The sequence below is a fragment of the Pleurodeles waltl genome, chromosome 2_1 (genome assembly GCF_031143425.1).
Source record: "Pleurodeles waltl isolate 20211129_DDA chromosome 2_1, aPleWal1.hap1.20221129, whole genome shotgun sequence".
Taxonomy (NCBI): Eukaryota; Metazoa; Chordata; class Amphibia; order Caudata; family Salamandridae; genus Pleurodeles; species Pleurodeles waltl.
The window spans coordinates 316,882,172-316,905,339 of record NC_090438.1 but is presented as its reverse complement, the minus strand read 5'-3'; the positions used below and the strand labels follow the sequence as shown (position 1 = coordinate 316,905,339).

Here is a 23,168-nt window from a genome sequence, read left to right as displayed (position 1 = left end):
GAGTCAAGTGTGGGCTTGGCCTATGTGATTTGGCCCAGTGGGCCACGGACATTTTGGGTGGACATGGTCCCGCCTTTTGTACATATTGTATATTTTGTAAATACAGTTTGTGAGATATTAACGTATTTCTGAGGCTTTCTAATATAATGATAATTTGACTCAATTACTTTTGTCCTTGCGTTATTCCAGAGGGTTATGGGGTGCATATGTAATGTTGTTACATGTGTTTGTGTGTATGGTGCTGGGGTGAGGGTGGGGGTGGTGATGTTGCATGTTGCGTGTGTGTTTCACTCTCTTTCCCCCCCTCCCCTGTCTACTAGGTGCTTTACTCACCTTGGTCGTCATCGCCGCTGTTGATACTCCTGATATATGAGAAGATACACCAGCATGGGCAGGACGTGCAGCTCAGGCTCCATGGCGTCCTGGTTCTTCGTTTTGTGTTGAGAGGTGAGTGGTTTCCCTTCCAAGTACTGTTTCCGCCATGCTTTTGATGGCGTTGTTACTGCCTCGGAAAAGCTGGTGGATGGGCGTGTTGTAATGGGGTGGGCGGTACATTGTCTTCCACCTGGCTGCTGGCAGTTACCGTTGCGGTGTTTGTTTCTACCGCCGTGGCGGTCGGAGTGTTAAAGTGGCTGTATGTGTTGGCGGTTTCCGCCGTGGTTTTGATTCCATTTTTTTTTACCGCCGGCCTGTTGGCGGTATTACCACCACTTTAACACCGACCGCCAGGGTTGTAATGAGGGCCTTAATCTCCCTAAAAATGTCAGTGCCTTGGTCCACGTATGTACTAAATAAAACTGCAAAACTGACTAGAAAAAGAATTCTATTCAGCAGGCAGACCCTCCACCCTTCCATATTGTTGTAGTCTCGAAGGTTACTTCGTTATGGGATTCTCCCTGTACAACCGCATGAGATCAGGAAGGGGAAATTCTTAGTTGTGGCTTACAGCCTGATTTAGAGTTTGGCAGAGGAGGTGAATGAATAACGTGATAACATCAGCATAGTTCTGTCAAAATATACCATGATTCCTCGTCAAGTATACATACTGAAAAGAAAAATAAGAAAGTACAAATATCGAAGAGGTTTAGGGGAAAATTAAAAGTTTGTAAGCATTGAAAAGTGTGGGGGAAATTAACTTTACAAAAGAATCTGCAAGTTGACCTCCAGGGATCTGTTTTTTGAAACCAGGCACGTTTCTGGTTGATCCCCGTGCCTAAAATCGGTTTAAACTTCATCTTTCAATCCCTCCTGCTGATGAGAGTCTGGATAGTAAATGCTCATGTTTGATCTTGTCAGCGGCTGTGGTCAAGTCTAAAACACATCTTACCCTGGTACACATTACTAGGTTTATCATCTTATAGTATAATAAAAATGTGTCAATCCCAACATAGATTGCTATGATCAAACACTGTCAATAGGTGAGATGATATTGTGTATTGATCTCTGTTTATTAGATACTGAAAATCATGCAAACCCATGGTAGCTTTCAAATACTAAAATCATTTTCTGCCAATTCATTTAACCTAACGCTCCCTCCTGGCTTCTGTCACTTGCAAATACTGAAATGATAGTAACCATAGATGGAAAAAATCCTCTATTTCACAATGAAGTGTAAATCAATATCAAATATTCCCCCAGTGATCCAGGCTCGAAGATATGTTACAATGTGAAACTTTAAACATTACAATACCGCACTCCATGCCCAGTTTTGTATTACTTTTACAAACCTTGCAGTTGGTTATTTTTGGTAGGCTCAACGTATATCACAAAATGTGAAGTGCTACAGACTGAGTTCAAACTGCTTTGGAATTATTTCACAATATTTGCAATCGGTTGAGGAGGAATAAGAGTTCAGAATCAAAAAATGACGCAAAGGCGGTGCTAACTAGATGTTTCTTGTGTGGAGAAATTGGAAATGTAGATATAAGTTATTCTATTTAAATTTTGGTTAGCCAAGACGATAACTCCTCCAAAAATATTTGAACATTGAAGGTCAATGAGGGTGTAAAACTGAGCCTTAGCCACATATTGCATTCGGGACTTTGATGGACTATTTAATTTGCAGAAGAACCACCTTAAAGTGAGAAATAAAGTTTCTCCTCAAAATCTATACATTGCTGAGTGTTTAATGTTTCTATTGCTCTTGTTCTACAACATGCATATGCACAGGTATAGGTTGTCCACTCATCAGGCGGAGACTTCCACATGGTAGTGAATAGGAGATGCCTGCATAGTAGTGAATAGGAAAATAAAATATACTTGAAATAAAACAGACATCTGACACACCAACCCTTACAACCACATAAATACAACCCACACCAAATGATCTGTTTCGTTCCGCTTCAACTTTTGAGTTCTGCAGTCAGCCCTGCATCTTTCTTCCTCAAGGATGCTGCCTATATTGAACAGGACCAGCACTTTCATTGAGGAGGAGACAACTGTTGTAATTACATTTTAAGGTAGATATTACAAGCAGCTACATGGCTGCCTCTTTTCTTCCTCAGTGGATCTCAGAGGGTAGCCCTTTTGTAATAGGTCACAGGCTCTGTAAATTCATTAGGGTAGGAGCTCCGTACCTTGGGGCCCGATACAAAAAAATGGCAAGATAACAGAAGGCAGGTAAAGGCCAATTTCTTCAGGATTCATTTGGCTTAAGTTGATCTTGGTGGGCCAACTGGAGCCCATCTCCATCTCACCCTCCTCTAGAAACATGTGCTCTCCACAATTCACCCCAACTGGTATATGGGCTCCCGCTTCAGGGCAACACTAATGTGGTGAGGTAAGATCATAAGCCCTTCCCCTCCCACCCCATAGTCTCCATAGCTGCATATTTCCCAGGTCCATGCATGTCTAGCTAAGCCAGTCCAGTTTGTTTTTTTGAATGCTTTCGCAAAATGAGTAGGGAAACCATGTACCCAACATCTTCTTCTTTACTTAAAATGACTTACTCTTCTATGTGTGTCTCTCTCTCTCTCATATCAACTTCTATCATACCATAGCTCTTGGAATCAACCTTCAAAATATCTCAACTTGGACAACAGGGTACATCCTGGCTGCAGCCATTAGGCCCTCAGCCATCAGTCCATCTGATAAGTCAGGTAACCTCTTAAAGTCTACATCTCATCATTTGTCTGCTCACTAACGTTATTCTGCTTTTTTATTAGTATATAAAATGCCTAAAGGTTAAAGATATATGTCATGTATTTCTATCTAACGTATCTGCATCTGTGGTCATGATGTTGTTTATAGATTGACAATATCAATTGAACCTATGTCTTATCTCTGTAGTTGCTGGATCTGGATATTCTTTGGTAACTCCACCTACAAGGAGCCAACTTCAGCAGCTGACCACATGGGGGATCTATAAAACAGTCATCTATTGGCAGAAGTTGGTGAGTTCACAATGTTGAGATACAATAGTTTCATCCATGGATAACCCTATAGTAGCATATGGTGTCCTATGCTCACATGGTACTAACATTTTGTTTATGTTTTCAGAGCAATGTTTGTTAAAATCCGGTATTGAGAACTTGGCACAAAACTTCATCTGTAGAAATCTTGATGCTGATCCATGTAAAACTGGCAGATGGTAGACAATCTGAGGAGAGAATCCAATCCTCGTCCAATCAGCAATATCAGCGGACATCACTGCTCACCAAGAAGAGAAAGAGGAGCAGAAGCTGGTCAAAGAGGAGGAGGAGGAGATTCATGAACTAAAAGGGCATTGTTGCCCCCAAAAATCAACTTAACAGCTGTGAAGCAGTGTTCCTCCAAAATCACTTCTGAGTATTTCCAGTCCCCCATCCATTAGCCAAGAAGCCACAGCTGCCATGTCAGCCTATGTAGCAGTCACTTCAGACAACACTCACATCACAGTTTTATCTGTACAATCTCCTACTCACTCCTTCCATGAAGGTGCAGCTGTGGTCTTCTCTCAATTATCAGAGGAAGAGAACACCCCTAGTGAGGAGTAGGTATCCCTCATTCATGAATCTCCACCACATTCTTGTGGGAGTTTCAGTTTTACCGGCAGTAAAGTAATGTGTGGCGGGGTAAATATAAGGGATGCATGTTGTTGCAGAGTCACTTAAAGGACTCCCTCAGATGACTGAAAAGCAGACCCATGCCTTGGATAATGTTGCAAAATATTACCAAGACACGACAAAGATGCTCCAAGAATATGTAAGAACGTTCAGGGCAGAGAGTCCAAGACACCATATCTTGGCTTTGAAGATGTGTAGGACGTTGGCTCTGTATATACTATCTCAAAGTGAGAGATGGTGTGCACAGAGTCAAAGGGTTCCCCTTAGAGGTTGATAGTGACAAAATGAGATAATACTAATGCTCTTTTTGTGGTAGTGTGGTCGAGCAGTAGGCTTATCAAAGGGTAGTGTTAAGCATTTGTTGTACACACACAGGCAATAAACACACTCAAAGACTGAACTCCAGGCCAATAGGTTTATATAGAAAATATTATTTTCTTAATTTATTTTAGAACCACAAGATTCAAATTTTAGGTAAGTCCATAAATTGTAAGGTACTTCACACAGGTAAGTATGGAACTTTGATTTAAAACAGTAGTACACACAATTTTGGTAAAAATGGCAAATAGCTATTTTAAAAGCGGACACAGTGCAAAAATCAACAGTTCCTGGGGGAGGTAAGTATTGGTTAGTTTTTCAGGTAAATAAAGCACTTACAAGTTCATTCTCCTGGGCATAGGCAGACCACGGTTGGGGGTTCAATGCAACCCCAAAGCCACAGCACCAGCAACACAGGGTCGGTCAGGTGCAGAGGTCAAACGAGGGCCCAAACAGCATATGCACCTATAGAGGACAGGGGGCTCCGGTTCCAGTCTGCTAGCAGGGGAGCAGACCAGGGGAGTTTTGTAGAGCACTGGGGGGTGGACACACAGGCACACAAAACACACCCTCAGCAGCACAGGGGAGGCCGGGTGCAGTGTGCAAAGTAGGTGTCCGGAAAACAATGTAGGGGGCCGGGGGTCACTCTGGCGATGCAGGCAGGGCACAGGGGGGCTTCTCGGGCCAGCCACCAACTGGGCTAGGAAGAGGGCCGCTTGCTGGTCACTCCTGCACTGGTAGGGGGTTCCTCTTGGTCCTGGGGGTTGCAATGCAGTGCTTGGTCCAGGCGTCGGGTTCCTTTGTTACTAGGCAGTTGCAGTCAGGGGGAGCCTCTGAATCCTCTCCGCAGGTGTCGCTGCGGGGGTGCAGGGAGGTCGACTTAGGGTGTCCACATCGATGGAGTCACCTGGGAGTCCTCTCATCAGTGTTGGTTGTCCTGAACTCGAGCCGGGGGCGCCAGGTGCAGAGTGTGAAGACTCACGCTTCTGGTGGGAGGTTAGAGTCTCGTTAAAGTTGCTTTCTATGGTGTTGTTTCTGGACAGAGTCACTGTCCTCAGGAGGTTCTTGTTCCTTTAGGTGCAGGTCAGTCCTCTGAGTCCTCAGAGGTGGCTAGTCCCTCTGGATGTGTTGCTGTGCAGGTTCTTTGAGTCTGGAGAGAGGTCGGTGGGGCTGGGGCCAAGCCAGTTGTCGTCTCTGTCGTCTCTGCTGGGCTTTCAGGTTAGCAGTACTTCTTTCTTCAGGTTGCAGGAATCTGCTTTTCTGGGTTAAAGGTCGTCCCTAAATACTCAATTTAGGGGGGTGTTTAGGTCTGGGGGGCAGTAGCCAATGGGTACTGTCCTTGAGGGTGGCTGCACCCTCTTTGTGCCTCCTCCCTGTGGGGAGGGGGGCACATCCCTAATCCTAATCCTAGATGGAGGATTTCCTAAAGCAGGGGTCACCTCAGCTCAGGATACCTTAGGGGCTGTCCTGAATGGAGGGTGACTCCTCCTTGTTTTTCTCATTCTCTCCTCCAGACTTGCTGCCAAAAGTGGGGGCTGAGTCGGGGGGCAGGCGTCTCCACTAACTGGAGTGCTCTGGGGCTTTGTAACACGAAGCCTGAGCCTTTGAGGCTCACTGCTAGGTGTTACAGTTCCTGAAGGGGGAGGTGTGAAGCACCTCCACCCAGTGCAAGCTTTGTTTCTGGCCTCAGAGAGCACAAAGGCTCTCACCCCAGGGGGTCGGAAACTCGTCTCAGTGGCAGGCTGGCACAGACCAGCCAGTCCTGCACTGAAGGATTTGGTTAAATACAGGGGGCATCTCTAAGATGGTATCAGTGTGAGTTTATTATTCTGAGAAGTTTGATACCAAACTTCCCAGAATTTAGTGTAGCCATATGGAGCTGTGGAGTTCGTTTTGACAAACTCCCAGATCATATACTTAATATGGCCACACTGTACTTACAATGTCTAAGAATGGACTTAGACACTGTAGGGGCATATTGCTAATGCAGCTATGCCCTCACCTGTGGTATAGTGCACCCTGCCTTAGGGCTTTAAGGCCTGCTAGAGGTTTGACTTACCTATGCCACAGGCAGTATTTTGTATGCATGGCTTCCTGAGGGGGATGCTATGTCGACTTTGCCTTTTTCTCCCCACCAACACACACAATCTGCCATGGCAGTGCGCATGTGTTAGGTGAGGGGTCCCTTAGGGTGACACAACACATGCTACAGCCCTTAGGGACCTTCCCTTGTCACAGGGCCCTTGGTGCCACTGGTACCTTTTACAATGGATTTATCTGTGTGCCAGGAGTGTGCCAATTGTGGAAACAATGGTACATTTTTAGTGAAAGAACACAGGTGCTGGGGCCTGGTTAGCAGGATCTCAAGTCAGGTCATATCAGGCAAAAAGTGGGGGGTAACTGCAACAGGGAGCCATTTTCCTACAAGATGGTAGTGACAATAGTTATAAATTCTAGTCTCAGTTTTCACAGCCAACAAATGGGGGAGATTATACAGTGACAGTTGCACCACCTGCACCAGCTCTTCCACCTGCAGAACCCTCACAACCACCCAGACCATGTGCACAATTTCAAACATTCTCACCACAAGCAGTGTGTGGGAGGAATAGTAGGAGAAAGTCTCATTATAACTGTGTTCACATTCACTGTCAACATTTTTCCTTAAAATATGCACATTTTTTACAACACAACTGTGCTAACCTTTCATTTTTATTGAGTCTGTTATTTTGTAGTCACCACTTTAGATACTGTTATGTTTCCTTTTTCAAAGCATAAAATATTTAAAAAGTAAATTGTGATATAAAAAGTCAAACGCTCCCTACGCTAGGCATACAATAAATTATATAATATGATTTGTATTAGCAAGAAAGAGATTTTTGTTTCAGTTCAGTCTGTTTCAGTTGGAGAAACACAGACCTTGGAAAGAGGCCAAAAGGAGAGGGGAAATTCTAATTTGAAGGGGATTGGGGAAATTATAATAACATATCTGGAAGAATCAAGGGATTCAGTCTATAAACAGAGTGGAAGCAAAAAGCCCATAGTCCATTAATGTGCCCAAACAAAAAAGTCTGCTGGGAAAAATTATACTAAGGCCAGAAGGCATGTCCATCTCAGGTTTCTGGCTTGGGAGCAAAAGTCACTGGCCATCTTCACTCTCAGATGAAGATGTGATGGTTCTCCTCTGATATGGACACAAATTGGATAATTGTGTCAGGTTCAAATACTCCACTAGAAGAATGAAACAGGGAGAAGATGGGGAAACAGTGATCACACATGAGCTGGGAGACGTGACTATAGAAAGCAGGCCAGGTTGGGGAGACAAACAAGACAAAGGAGCTGCTATTAATATGTTTCTGTTGCCACATAAATAAAGTTTGTCACTGCCCAGAGACCATCTTTCTGAGCATTCAGACCTCCCAAATTAAGACCTGGATATCCAGAGAGACTGCTCCCTGAAACTCAACAGTTGGTGTCATGGCCTCCTTGTGAACAGCCACTGGCACAGATTCCAAGGGAAGGGATTGGGCAGCACAAAAGGAGTGTGGGATGTTCTTCTGGGCCAACTCTGGAAGGAGTTGATGATGCAGGTGGTGCAGCCGGAGGACCTGATAGAATGGGGAACGCAGGAGTTACGAAGGTGCTAGTGTTAGGACCGGATGGCCCAGATGGTGTTAAGACCTGTTATTGGGATATCACAGGTTGGTATTGCTCAAGGCCAGGAGGAGAACGAAGAACTTCCTTCCCATGGCTGATGGTGTCCACAGGTTCTGCCTCTGCTCTGAGTCTTGTGCATAGAAATACTTCAGATTTTGGTAATATCAACAAACATCTCTGAAAAATTGCTAAATTGGCAGGATTCACAGTGACTTGTGCCTAAATTAAGTCAGCACCGATCACTCCTCGTGTGCAAGATACCTTTCACAGTGACTCTCAGCGGGTCACTCTAACACTTGCCTATTTAAAAAGGAATACAAAACAGATGGGCAGCAAAGATTACAATTTGGCTGCATGTTTCTAATGCACTGGTGGATCACTGTTCTTTTAACATAGCATGGTAAGACAAGGGTCCAACCAAGAGCAAAAGTTACCTGAAGAAGCACACATAACTTTGCGAGCTATGTTCTGCCATGCAGCATTCGTAATATGCCATGTCTGAGTTACAACTTTGAAGGTAAACTCTTGTTCAATTACATATGTAATGGACATTGTCAGATACGTGCATAGTGAAACCGAAGAGTAACAAGAGATACCACGATAGCAAACTCCGTTGTTACCAATGAGCGGGCACACAGAGCTGAATTCACAAGTAACTACAGTTCACTGAGTTAGCTTCTGAACCCTTGGTGTCAAAAGATACTGATTCTCATTATTTATAGTGCCACGAAGACAACATCAAGTGCTGCACAGAAATGTATCTTATAAATATATACTGAAAGGGGAGGTGCTGCTTTCGTTCTTTTAAAAGATGCACACAGGTTGAACAGTGAAAGTGCTTCGAGACACGGCCTTGAAATGGGTAGGGGTGCAGAGAACATGCATGGACTGAAAATTACACATTAGAGCTATTTTAAAATATGGTTACCTAAAGTGGTTTGGAGAGAAGCTGGCAATGTTTTGTGGGTAGAAGAATCCAGCTCGCAAGCACCTTCAGGGAAAACTCTGTGTTTGCAGGAACAGCAAATGCTACAAAGTAACATTTACAGCCCTGCTTTTTTCTATGATTTAGCCACAGGGACACGAGGACAAGGGGAAGTGGGAGGAGGACGAAATGAACGAAAAAGAATAAGATAAAAGACAAGCAAATGCAATAATCTGTGCACATTTTGTACCTCGATCAAAATCCAAACATGGCAAAAAAAAATAAAAAAACAGGTAACTGATTACATTTTGATATAAAAGCCAAACGGTTAAAATAAACTATAAGTGCGTTTTGTTCTGGAGGTTTACAGCCTTTTGTTTTCAAAGATTTAGCGGAGACAAGGAAAAAGGGCTTGGGGGGGGAGGAATGAATGCAAACGAATGTTGGGGACGGCTTCTAAAATAAATGAAACATGAAGCGGAGCGAAAAGCCAAGGGTGCTGCTCAATAGAAAATAAAGAAACATGAAGTGCGGCGAAAAGCCATGTGTGCTGCTTAATGAAAAATAAAAATAAACTAAACATAGAGGGTGGAGAAAAGCTGCGTGTGCTGCTCAATGAAAAGTGAAAATAAACATGAAGTGCAGGGAAAAGCCGCGTGTGCTGCTCACTGAAAAATAAATTAAACATCGAACGTGACGAAAAGCCCCATATGCTGCTCAATGAAAAATAAAACAAGAACTGATCCAGCACTTGCTATAGACACATGAAAAACAAGTGCCTGGAGAAGGTGGGAAATGCGTGTTCAAGATTCCCCACTACAAGCAAATCTTGAGGCCCATGGGGAGGGCTGATATATGGCTGTGTGGCGAGAGGTCACATGACAAGAGCCATAGACACAAAGGAATGTCCCAGAATCCAAGCCGTACCACAAAGAGGGAGGGAAAGTGGTTGGCAAAGGTGCAGGCACGAGGCTGCTTGCTTCGGGGTTATGGACAGCACAGCGTGTTGCCTTTGTGCAATTTCAAAGGGGATGGCAGGGCGATGCAGCGCGAGAATACTTGTGACAACAGCGATGTAGCATAACCTACAGAGCTGCCGGCTACCGGGATTGAGTGCGGCGTCATCTGTATTAAAAAAAAAAATGCTGATCTAAAAATAAACTCATAACAAATTAAATAAACAATGGCAATCAAAAGGCAGATAGGTAGTGTGGTTGTGTGGAAGTCAGCAAAGGAAGCGCATTAAAATTGAACCAAGTATCTGTCATGTAGCGACACAGAAGCATTAACAATGGTGCATGGGCTCCTAGGGTAAGGCCACAAATAAACACAAAAATCCTAAACATGAAGTTGAGGCAAAAGAAGCAACATATGGCCACACAGCACAAAGCGGAAAGGCCAAAGAAAACACTCGAGTTAGAGCTCTTAGGTTGTAAATTACTGACTGGACTTTTCTTGCGACACAGACTAAAAATAACAAGAGGAAGAGAGTGAGAGCAAGCTGGCCTTGGAAAAGCCCCCCACTGCTGTTGGCTAATGTTTACAGAGAGAGCTGGTGGGGAGGAGGGGCTGATTATACAGCCACAGTGTAAGACAAACAGGCCAATACTGAAAGAAAAAGTCCCCTTCAGAAGAGATAAACAGGACATAGCGTAATTATACAGTAGTTTGTGGTGCTCCCAAAGAGAAAAAAGGCAGGACAAAGAGGCAGAACTGACCACTAGCAAGCAAGGAATTTTGAATGAGAGTGGAACCGTGCAGTGTTCTGTTAAATGAAACTGGAAGCTAATAGACTTTTTTCGAATTAGACCTGGGAATTCAGGAGTAATTCACTCTGTAAACAGGATTATGATGCAATTACAGAAAATGCTTTGTGAATAGGGCCTATCACTGTGGTCGAAGTGGCCGGCGTCTGAAGAGCACAACAGGCCCATGCTTGGTTTTTTTTAATTTAGGAAAAACAGCCCCCCTGGTTTTTGTGGGGGACAGTTGACAGTTAAAATGCTTCAGAATAAGTGTTAGGCAGGGAGATTCCTGTGCAACTGAGCCAAGGGAGGGGTAGACAGCTAAATAAGCCTTGGTGCCAGGGTGCCTGCTTGCCAGAAAGAAATGTAAATGTGCACAACTGGTTAATCTACATAGTAAAGGGTGCTTAGTAATCAGTATTGTGTTCAATTGATGGAGCTGCTTGAAGCTTCCTGATTACACAAACGTATTATTTTTGAGTGGTATTGCAAGGGCGTCACCAGCTGAGCTGTGGAATGTGTGCTTTTAGAAGAAAGTCATTAAAAAGTCCACTGCTTGCAGTCTGGGTATTACTAAAATTTATATTTTGGAAGCACTTTTTAACCTTACAATCTGCTTTGTGCCTTTATAGCAGCCAGTGTTCTACTATGCAAGTTTCAAATAATTACTTACATGTTCACCCTGCTTTCTGTCACAAACTGGTACCTTGTAGCAATAAAGATATGCAAGTCACTATTCTCCACTGCACCAACCAGGATTCAATTCTGTGGCTCTCTGATTACACACAGACCTTTTCAGTGCATTAACTAATAGAGGTTTCATATTATACCATAATGCAATTAACTTTTATTTATTTTTCATTTAACCTGTGCGTTATATTAAGTGTAATTACCTGAATGTGAAGGACTGAAAAAAGTTACAGAATATTTTTTTAACTACGCCTTTGAGTTCAACCCCAACACTCACTCACTCCACCCCACCCCAATTGTTTGCAGCACTATAGTTCCCATGCTTTTAGTAATGCGCTTCGACCGCTGGCCCATCATCCCTTACAGGTAACCAGTTTCATAGTTTTGTGTAGTTTCTCAAACTCTTTCAACAAATTGTCCTGATGCAATGTTTTGCATACTGCATTTTTGTGCATATGTAGATTGTATGAATAATCATTTTTGATGCCTCTCACAAAAAAATATGATGCTCAGTATTAACAGGAAAGGACTATTGACTTATTCACTTTCTGAGAAAATAAGAGGCCTTTCTCGTTTTAGCTAGCACTTAAAATGTGCAGTTATAACTGACACTTCATTTTGCTGTTTTCCATAAAATGCCTATTTCTCCTCCAACTTGATGATGTGCATCACAAGGCATGGACATGCTGTATAAGGCATAGACGTGCTCTATAAAGTACGAACACGCTGCCCTTGACTGTCTGATGTCCATTTCTTAAGGGGAGCCAGATACCTTGTTTCAGCAACTGATGCTCTGCTCCACCTCTTCAGGTGCTCGTTTTCTTTTGCTGACCCTGTGCAGATTCAGGACCACATCCATCTAGCTCCCTGTCACGTTAGAATCAGAAGAAAATGGATCAAATAAAATTCTAAAGTGAAGCAGCTTTTGAGGTTTCAAAATGGAGAGATCTTTGGTGATTATAGTTAGAAGGAAGGCAACAGACCTCTATATTTCGATGGAAATATGAACAGGAGCACAATAGATATGTTTCTTATCGTGGGAATATCGAAGTTCATTTAACAACCCGAAACTGCATTAGCACCTTCCCAGTCTCTCTTCTGGTGTGTCAATAATGTGAATTTAATAGGTTCCTCTACTTACGATGGTGTACTCTCCCTGTCCAGATTCTCATTTCTGCGAGGCACATTAATCTGTTAGGCAGCATGTAGTCCATTCTAAATGTTGCTGGTCACATGTGCATGCACATAAGGGTCAGTGTAGATATGATTGTCTGGTGGAAGGTTATGTTGGGCACAGATTTCTACATTTTCCAGGAGCATTAAGTGGTGACTCTTGAGTCATATTTGGGACAAGAACTGAATTGGTAGGGTATGAGAGCAGGTGCAGTACTCAAGAACTTGGTGAGAAATGAGAACCCATTTAATAAGCTTCTTGTAGCTACAGGAAAAGAGACTTATACTCACAAGATAGAGTGTCAGAAATGAGGTCATCTTGGTAGAGGACACCCCTGTCAAGTCAATAAACTCAAACAGTTCTGAGAGAATCTCTGCTCTAACCCTGGTAGCTGTGGCACTAGCATCAGGTAGACCCCAGAGAAGTGCTTTCTAAGTTCAAACAGTACCAACAAGTTTAAACTGAAGAACACAACACACTATAACTTCCAAACCAATTCAGAAAAATAGAGAAACAATGAATAAAAAGAAAGAATGGTCATTGGTGTGAGACAGTCATCCTTTTAGCATGTTCACCCCAATGTTTCTGACTGATACTGGTGGTAACTGACCCTGACTGTGCACTGGGCTCTGAATAAAAAGTAAACGGTAAAGTGGCACAATTACAATTGGCAATGCTAGCCCCTGTAAGTCCAGACTAGATAATAGGGTAAGATGGATTCAAACTACCCATAATTTGCTAGTATATCATAGAACAGGGACAATTAGAGCCCCAGTAGATTTCTTGCACTGGAGTGTGCACTGTGTTGCCGGCTGTCATTTATAAAGAAAGCCCTGCCTTCCAGACTGTCTTTAAAAAGTTTAATGTGTACAAATGTGACTTTCGAATTTAAGGTACTTCAAAAGTGGAAATCTTCCATATTTTGTACATATGTCCCTCCTAAGGTCTTCCCTAGATACCCCAGGGGAGGGGTGCCATGTAACTATAAACAAGGACGTTATAAAGCATGTTTTACATGCCCTGGTGAGGGAAAACTGCATCTTTCCTGTTAGAAATGGGGTATCTAGTTGGCAGAGGTATACACCCTTGTGCAAATAGGAACCACAATCCTAGTAAGGGTAAGTCACACACAGTCCGAATTATCCTGTGCCCACCCTCTGGTAGCTTGGCACTGAGCAGTCAGGCTTAACTTAGAAGGCGATGCGTAAAGTATTTGTGCAATAAATCATGCAATAACACAGTAAAAACACCACAAAAATACACCCCACAGGTTTAGAAAAATATAAAATATTTATCTGAGTAAATTAAGGTCAAAACGATCAAAATTTGATAAGCACAAGTTGAAATATCACTTTGCAATGATAAGAAGAGTCTTAAGTCTTTAAGAATCAACAATTGTCCTTGTGTGCACAAAGTACCTGGTATGCGTCAAAATTAAATGCACAGAGACCGCAGAGGAGGAGATGCATGAAAAGCGGAAGGTGTGCGTCAGATTTACTGATGTGCACAGATGATTCGTCGATTCTTCCCACGCTACAAGGGCTTTGCGTTGATTTTCTGTCATGTAGTCTTGGATCCTCAGTGCGATGTAGGGTCTTTTGACGCCTTGGGATGATGCATGGAAATCCTGGGTTTGCAGGATGAAGTCACAGGTTCTGCGGCGTCGATCTGGTGTGGTGATGCGTCGATCCAGTGTGGCAATGCGATGGAGTTTCTATCGCACGGCATGTCCTGCGTCAATTCCTCACCCAAGAAGTCTGGCTGTGTTGTTCTGGCTCGGGCGATGCGTCGATCCGATATGGCTGTGCAGCGAAGTTCCAGTCACAGCACAGACGCTGCATCGATCTCCACTCAGGGAGTCGGGCTGTGCTGTTCTGGTTCGGCGATACGGTGATTCTTTCACTGCTGGGCAGGCTGTGTGTCAATCCCGACAGGCTGTGCATTGCTTTTTGCCACACAAGGAGTTTTCTTGAAGAGTAGAAGTCTTTTTGGCCCTGAGACTTTACGAACAGGAGGCAAGCTCAATTCAAGCCCTTGGATAATACTTCTCAGAAGAGGCCAGCAAGGCAGCAGGGCAACAGCAAGGCAGCAGTCCTTCACAGAAAAGAAGTCCAGGTGAGTCCTTTGAGCAGCGAGGCAGCTCCTCTTGGCAGGTTGCAGGATCTGGTTCAGAGTGTCTGTCCCAAGAAGGGTCTGAGTTGGTGGGGTCAGGGGCCCAGGTTATCTACCCAAATGTGCCTTTGAAGTGGGGGAGACTTCAAAGAGTGGTTTTGAAGTGCACAAGGTCCCCTTTCAGTACAGGTCTGCCTGTCAGGGTCCCAGTAGTGGGTTTGACAGTCCATTGTGAGGATGCAGGCCACTAGCCTTTGAAATGTAAGTGTCAGGACCCCCACCCTTCCATCCCATGAAGACCCATTCAGTATGCAGATGAGTGCAGGTGTGACTCAGTATCCTGTGTTTGTGGTTGTCTCGGTGAAATGCACAAGGGAGCTGTCATCCAGCCCAACCCAGACATGGATTGGGGTCAGTCTGTAAGGCACAGATGGATTTTAAGTGCAGAGAAAGGCTCACTTTCTAAAAGTGGCATTTCTCAAATAGTAATATAAAATCCAACCTCACCAATAAGCAGGATTTTCTATTACCATTCTGGCCATACTAAACATAACCTGTTTACCCCTTTCTGATCAGAATCTACTACTCAAACAGTATTTCAGGGTAGCCTTAATGTTAGCCTATGAAAGCAGCAGGCCTCAAAGTAGTGGAAAATGAATTTAGGAGTGTTCCACTACCAGGACATATACAACACACAGGTATGTGTCCTGCCTTTTACCTACACATCACCCTGGCCTATGGGTTATCTAGGGCCTACCTTAGGGGTGACTTGTATGTAGAAAAAGGGGAGTTTAAGACTTTGCAAGTACTTTTAAATGCCAAGTCGAAGTGGCAGTGAAAGTGCACACACAGGCCTTGCCATGGAAGGCCTGAGACATGGTTAAGTGGCTACTTATGTGGGTGGCACAATTGGTGCTGCAGGCCAACTAGCAGCATTTAATGTACAGGCCCAGGGCACATGTAGTGCATTCTATTAGGGACTTACAAGTAAATTAAATATGCCAATTGGGTATAGGCCAATGTTACCATGTTTTAGAGAGAGAGCATTTGCACTTTGCACTGATTAGCAGTGGTAAAGTGGACAGAGCCCTAAACTCAGCAAAAATGAGGTCACAAAAAAAGGGAGGGAAGGCAAAAGGTTTGGTGGTGACCCTGCAGAGAGGCCATTTCCAACATTTCCTTTGTCCTCATTGTAGATACTTAGCTCCATGATAACTTCAACATCTTGCCATTGTTGAATTTATCGTAAGTAGTACAGAAAAGAAGTTATAAGACTTTCTCTTGTGTAAGCCAAATTCCAGCCTCCTAGTGGCTAGCCCTAACAGGATTAGCCAGGCTGCTTTGGTGAGGTGATGAGTGGCAGTGAACAGAGATTATCTGATGGGCGAGGTTTGCAGATGCTGAGGCCAGGACTGGTGCTAGGTAAACCAAACTTGGCTTCAAAGAAAGCGGGACTGAAAGGAATGCCAGGAAGTAGGACAGAAAGAATGCCAGTCAGCCCGCCCTTTCACCCTGTACCCCACAGATAGATAGCAGGCCAAGGAAAGGAATTTGCAGCAGTCCAGAGGGGGAGTGTTAATGAAAATGAGCCACACCAGAAGGTTGGTTTAGCCAGGTCTTGCTCCTCTGGAGGAAAATAGTCCATCTTTTAATTTTAAAGTGCAGTGTTTTATTGGGTCAGGAAAATATCACACTTTGGATAAGATTTCATGCTGTTCGGTGGCACCTTGCAGCTCACTGGCCCAGAGTGCCCCCCAGCCTGTCCCTCAAGATGATTGAAGAAAAGTGGCTCATCTGCATTGCCACTGAGATCTGCTGCCTGAAACCATAAGAAGAAGGACTGCCCTGCTGAAACCCTGGTCTGCAACCCAGAGGACTGCACTCTGAAGTACTGCTCCTGTTGCAAACTGGAACAACAGCCCTAAGGACTTTTCATTGCTTCAAAAATGATTCAGGAGTGGATTCCCTGAATGGATTAGGTTAACAGAGCTTGGCTGCACCAACTATCACAAATGCCCCCAGCTTGTATTGCATCCACTAAACTTTTAAGAATTTGACGAGGTGCATTGTGGGAATTGTGGTCCTAAACTTTCAAGGACCATGTCAGAGCTTTTAGCCTTTGAATGTATGTTTTGGATACTTTGCACCCTCAAACAGAACTTCAGGAACAAGTTCCAGAAGTTTGGAGCAACTTTTGGAAAAAGCTCCTTAAGTGGACAAACTCACCGTCGTGAGTCAAGCTGACTACCTTCAACTGTGATCCGGACAGGATTTCAGTTTCGTCCCGCTGAAAGCTTCTGAGCTCCAGACTTCCAGGATTTGACCTGGGCCCATGAAAAAGCAGTCTGATGACAGTGCATTGAAAAGGCTTGCGGAGCGCACAATGTAGAGAGAGAAAAGCTCCAGACAATTTTCTGAGAGCGAAGTCAAAATTTTGACCAAGGTCTTCTGTTCGACCTCAAACTTTGACTTTGTCTCAGTCAAGCATGACCAGATGTCTCTGGTTGGGGCTATTGATTTCTAAACACTAGAAAGCACTTTTGTTTTAAATTAAATCTTTAAAAATTCATAACTCTGGTTCACTAAATTGGATTTTGTTGTTTTGATGTCATACTAAAGGTAAACATATTTACTATTCTTATAAATTGGTGTGGGATTTTTATTGTGTGTTGTGTATCACTTATTTAGTGTACTTGGTGTATTTAAATGCTTTGCATAGAGTCTCCTAAGTTAATCCTGCCTGCTTGTTGCCAAGCTACCAGGGGTTGGGCCAGGGGCGGACGTTTTGAGACCTTTACTGGACCTAACATTGTCTGGGGCATTATTACTAATGGTAGGTGCATACTTACCTCTACTAATGACCAGCCTCCAACAATCAGAATAGGTTAAGGGGAACTAGAGATCTGAATTTTACAGGTGTAAGGCAAAAAACATGTAGAATAAGTCAAGAGTAGGAGGCTGCCTCATTATGTAGTGCGCTAAACCAGGCACACTTCGCATAGAGTCCGGGCAACCACATGTTGGTTTAAAGAGGTGAAAACTAGACCTCTTAAGGCTCTAATTTTTATGTTAGCTTGGTTGAGTAGTTAGGCCAATCTTGCAGCAATGGAAAACATTTGTTGTACTCACAGTATCAATGAAGCAAGACGCACACTCAAAGGGATTTACAAAAATACTTCAGATTTTTTAAAAAATCTTAAGACAAAGATCATCAAAATCGGGTATCTTTTAAGTTATGATTTTTCAAAGTTTAGAAAATGTCTTGTAACTTTGCCATAGAAATCAATAGGAGAAAACTTTCAATATACATACACAAATCAGGTAACGTGTTTACCAATATCTCCTTTTGCTTTTAGGTAGAGGTCATCAAGAAGTCTTGTGGACCATCTGGAGGAGTTCAGGCGGTTCCCGGTTTCGGCAGGAAGAGCTGATAAAAAGTCCTTGGAGCTGATGCAGGACCACTGAGGGGGACTACTTGGAAAAGCAATGCAGGTGGACTTCGAGATGAGTCCAGTGGGTCCCCTTGGAATGTAGAGGTCACAAGGGTTGGGCGACCCTTAGAACACAGCTGGTTCTCCAGTGCTAGGTCCAGGGAGGTCGGGTACAGAGCAGATAGATGAACTAAGAGCTGTGCACAAAGGTGCCCTTGGAAGAAGGAGTAGGTCAATTTGAGGGTTGCTTGGAGGTCAGCAGGGTCACTCTGGTGGGTAGTTATGGTGGTTTCTGAAGTCCCTCAAAAGGGGCTTCCTTCTGGTCCTTTTGGAGTCCGGTGTGGACTTTTCTTCTTGGTGTCCAACGGTGAGTGACAAGTGCCCTGGGCTCTTGCAGGGTTCAGCCACTGGAGGGTGCGGTGCCACTAAACTTGGCACACTTACAGGGTTTGTCCTCTGGGTTCATCAGGTGAAATTATGTCTGGCTGCGGTGTCTGGTTCCTTGGTCAGCAGCCAGTCAGTGAACTGGACACCACTGGTCTTTGGGTCTTTGTTGCAAAAGAGGGATACCTTCACTCTGGAGAGAGATCTTAAGTGATTTTCAGAAGAGTAGAGGTCCTCTGGGGATTTTTAGAGTCCGTCAAATGTCCGAGCAACCCCTCAGCAGCGATTGTCGAGTCCTGGGTGCAGCAGGCAGGGTTTTGCTCTTTTTTCTTTGTGCAGCAGGAATGCAGTTCTTGAGCCTTGAGTTTTCTTTGCTGCTGGTTTTCTTGTGTCCTTGGAATCTGATCTGCAGGTCTAGGGGTGCCAACTAAATTCTGCATTTAGTGGGCATTTAGGGGAGTACCTAGTAGTTAATAATGGCTCTTCTACCCTAGGCTGGCAACACCCACTATGTAACCACTTCCTGTGGCCAGAGGTCATATCCCTATCCCTGATAGGGTATTTTCCTACCATGCAAGATGGAGGAAAATAGAATGGAAAGGTCACCTTGCATGCAATACTTGGGGGTGGTTGAAGCGTGGGGGGCCACTCCTCCTGTCCTTTGTGCAGTTTCCCACCATTGCTCCCACGAAAAGTGGTGGTTTCCAATGGGGGCAGCCATCTACCTCTAGCAGGAGGGCTAGGGGTTGTGTTTCAAGTGTGGTAAGCACTTTGAAGCTCATAGGCAGAGATTTGCACATTCCTGGGGGAGGAGGTGCAACACCTCTACCTAGGTAGGGCTTTGTTCTCTATACCCAGAGAGCACAGGCTCTCACCCCAGGATTCCAGAATCCTGTCTGTTGGTGGCCAGCAACCATGCCAATGTAGTAAGCTTTTGCAGGGGGCACCTCTAAGGTGGCCCCCTGGATACATTTTGCAATACACCCAATACTGGTACCAGTTTGGATTTATCATTCTGAGTTGTTTGATACCAAACAACCTAGGGTGTAGTGTGGTCATCATGTAGCTGTGAAACTCGCACTGACCAGTGTCCAGCCCATGGCTGCTCTGTTCACTTTCTATGTCCCATGTTTGGCAAGGACACAGTACAGGCATATGGCTTATGCATCTATGCCCACACATAAAATATAGTGCACCCTGCCTTAGGGCTGAAAGGCCTGCCAGAGGGCCTACTTACCTATATCACATGTGTTAGAAATGGGGTCTTTGGTTGGCGGTCAGGTTACCCCATGTCCAAGCAAAGACCCTCACTCTAGTCAGGGTAAAGGAGAATCACCCTCAGTTAACCCCCGCTCACCCGCTTGGTAGCATGGCACCAGCAAGCAGGCTTAACTTCAGAAGCAATGTGTAAGTATTTGTACCAACACACACAGTAATACAGTCATAACACCACAAAATGACACAATGCAGGTCTAGAAATATAAGTAATATTTATCTAAACAAAACAAGACAAAAATTACAAAAATCCAATATACACAAGTCAAGATATTTATTTTCAAAAGAATAAGAGTCTTAATCCTTAGAAAACAGTGAGAATGCTGTTGTTACACAAAGTACCTGGTTAGCGTAAAAAATAAAGCCGCACTGGTGAACGTGTGTTGGAAAAGTCAGCGATGCGTCAATTCCTTACTCACAAGTGAGGTAGTGTGTTGTTTCCTTCTCCGGGTGGGTCAGGATGCCTCATTTTTCTCCCTCTCAAAAGAGGGATGCGTCAATTTCCAGATGGCACACATCAGATCTACACAGAGTAAGGTTGACTTGGATGGTCGGGGACGATGCGTGGAAAATCCGGTCACCCGGTATCAGAAAACCACACTGCGGGCCTTTGCGTCGTTATCAGCCTCCATAAGCGGGTCTTGTGCGTCGTTTCTCCAGGTGCGTTGCATTGATCTCCCAGCCACGATGCAGGTGGAACATCAATTTCAGCCACATAGCTGGCAACGCATCATTTATCAGCTGCATCGTGAATGGTGCTTTGCAAGTTGCCCCGCATGGCGTTCTGTGTATGGATTTTCAGTTCTTCTCTGCCAGCTTCACCTTTAAAGGGCCCAGGGACTGGATAGAGCACCACTTGCCAGGGCAGGAGTCTCAGCAGAGAGTCCAGGTGCTGGCAGGGGAAGTCTTTGAGGGTCATGAGACTTCCACAACAGGAGGCATGGCTCAGTTCATGCCCTTGGAGAGTCTTCTCAACCAGGAATGCACAACAAAGTCCAGTCTTTGTCCCCTTTCATAGGTAGAAGCAGCAACTGCAGGATAGCCCAACAAAGCAAAGTCACAGGCAGGGGCAGCTCTTCTCTTCAGCTCTTCTCCTTGACAGAGGTTCCTTTTGATTCCAGAGGTGATCTGTTTTCAGGGGTTGTGGGTCCTCTTCTTGTACCCCTTTCTGCCTTTGAAGTAGGCCTACTTCAAAAATGAGTCTCTATTGTTTTCAAGATCCTGCCTTGCCCAGGCCAGGCCCCAGACACACAACAGGGGTTGGATACTTCATTGTGTGAGGGCAGGCATAGCCTTTTCAGGCGTAAGTGACCACTCCTCCCTCCCTCCAGCCCAGATGGCTCATCAGGATATGCAGGCTACACTCCAGCTCCCTTGGTGTTACTGTCTAGAGGAGCGGTGCAAACCTCCCAGCGGTCAAACTGACCAATACAGGGAATCCACAAACAGGCAGAGTCACAGAATGGTTTAAGCAAAGAAAATGCCTACTTTCTAAAAGTGGCATTTTCAAACACACAATCTAAAATACAACTTCACTAAAAAGGTGTATTTTTAAATTGTGAGTTCAGAGACCCTAAAATCCATATTTCTATTGGCTCCCAAAGGGAATCTGCGCTTTAATGATATTTAAAGGCAACCCCAATGTTTACCTATGAGAGAGATAGGCCTTGCAACAGTGAAAACTGTATTTCACTGCTAGGACATGTAAAACACACCAGTACATGTCCCACCTTTAACATATACTACACCCTGCCCGTGGGGCTACCTAGGGCCTACCTTAGTGGTGCCTTACATGATTAAAAAGGGAAGGTTTAGGCCTGGCAAGTGGGCACACTTGCCAAGTCGAATTGGCAGTTTAAATTGCACACACAGACACTGAAGTGGCAGGTCTCAGCCACGTTTACTGGGCTACTAATGTGGGTGGCACAACCAGTGCTGCAGGCCCACTAGTAGCATTTGATTTACAGGCCCTAGGCAACTCTAGTGCACTTTACTAGGGACTTACCAGTAAATCAAATATGCCAATTATGGAAAACCAATCAACAATACAGTTTACACAGAGAGCATATGCACTTCAGCACTGATTAGCAGTGGTAAAGTGCCCAGAGTCCTAAAGCCACCAAGAACTGGTCAGAAAATATAGGAGGAAGGAGGCAAAAAGATGTTGTATGACCCTTAAAAAAGTTCCAAGTCCAACAACATGCAATGTGTGGGGGACACGTCACACCAGTGGCCCCAGAGTACATTTTACAATAAATCCAATACTCATATCAGTTTGGATTTATCATTCTGAGTTGTTTGATACCAAACAACCCAGGGTGCAGAGTGGCATCATGTAGGTGTGAAACTCATACTGGCCAGTGTTCAGCACATGCATGTAAAATGGCTGCTCTGTTCACTTACTATGCATAGGTTTGGCAGTGACATAGTAGGAGCATATTGCTCATGTATCTATGCCTACACATGCAGTATACTGCAAATGCCTAAGGGATAGAAGGCCTAAGAGGGGTGACTTACCTATAATGCATGTAGTGTGTAGTGGACAGGGTGCACAGGCTGTGTGTCATTTCAGTTTTGCATTTTAGGATTGCCCTAGGACACTCAGTCTGCAATGGCAGTTCTAGGTGCACTTGGATGCATGGTCCCTGATGGTGCCACAATCGGTGCTGCTGTCCTCAGGGGCCTACCCTTAGTACCCCATGCCCTGGGTAATAAAGTACCACTTATTAGGGACTTATAGTGTTAGCTAAGGGTGATGCCAATTGAGACAATATTTCCATCTTTTTTAGGGGAAGAACACTGGCACTGGGCACCTGGTTAGCAGGTACCTAATGCACTCCAGTCTAAGTTGCATTCAGTAACCAGGCAAAATGTGGGGGGTACTGCAACAAGGGGCCAGTTTCCCACACTAAGCACTATGAAAAAATAACAGTTCATGGGGTACCAGGGCTTAGGGGCAATTTTAGGCCAACTGGTATGCCCCAGAGGTCAGACACATCAAGCCAACTATCCTGGCCAAATGTTTTCCTATCAAAATTATTTTCTAACTGTTGAAAGAGCTTATTCTGGGCCCGCCTGTCACCCTTAACTCCTTGGGGCAGGCTGCTATGCCCCAAGTCTCTCTTCAACCAGGTCTTTTGCGGGGTCTAGTCCTCCTTAGTCTACTGGGACCTATTGGAGTCAGGAGGCCCTCTCCTTTTGTGTCCCTGAAGCAAGTAAACAGAAACCCAAACATTTGGCACTTGAAAAGCAGTTCCAGTCCTTGGATGCCAGCAGGATTCAGGGCTCCTTGAGTCCTTGTGTGAGTCCTTCTTCCAGAAAGAGTAACTAGTCAGAAGTTAGGATTATTCTTCCAGCAGAAGCGCTTTCTTCATAAGAATCTTCCCAGGTCCAGCAATGATCTGAGGAGGTTGTGGA

General features: G+C 44.5%; 1 protein-coding gene across 1 annotated transcript in view; it reads right to left on the bottom strand.

Annotated features, from left to right (window-relative positions):
- The window catches only part of LOC138264485 (sodium- and chloride-dependent neutral and basic amino acid transporter B(0+)-like), a 385,904-nt gene that overhangs the window by 352,823 nt on the left and 9,913 nt on the right, over window positions 1–23,168 (bottom strand). The gene's annotated exons all lie outside the window — the stretch shown is intronic.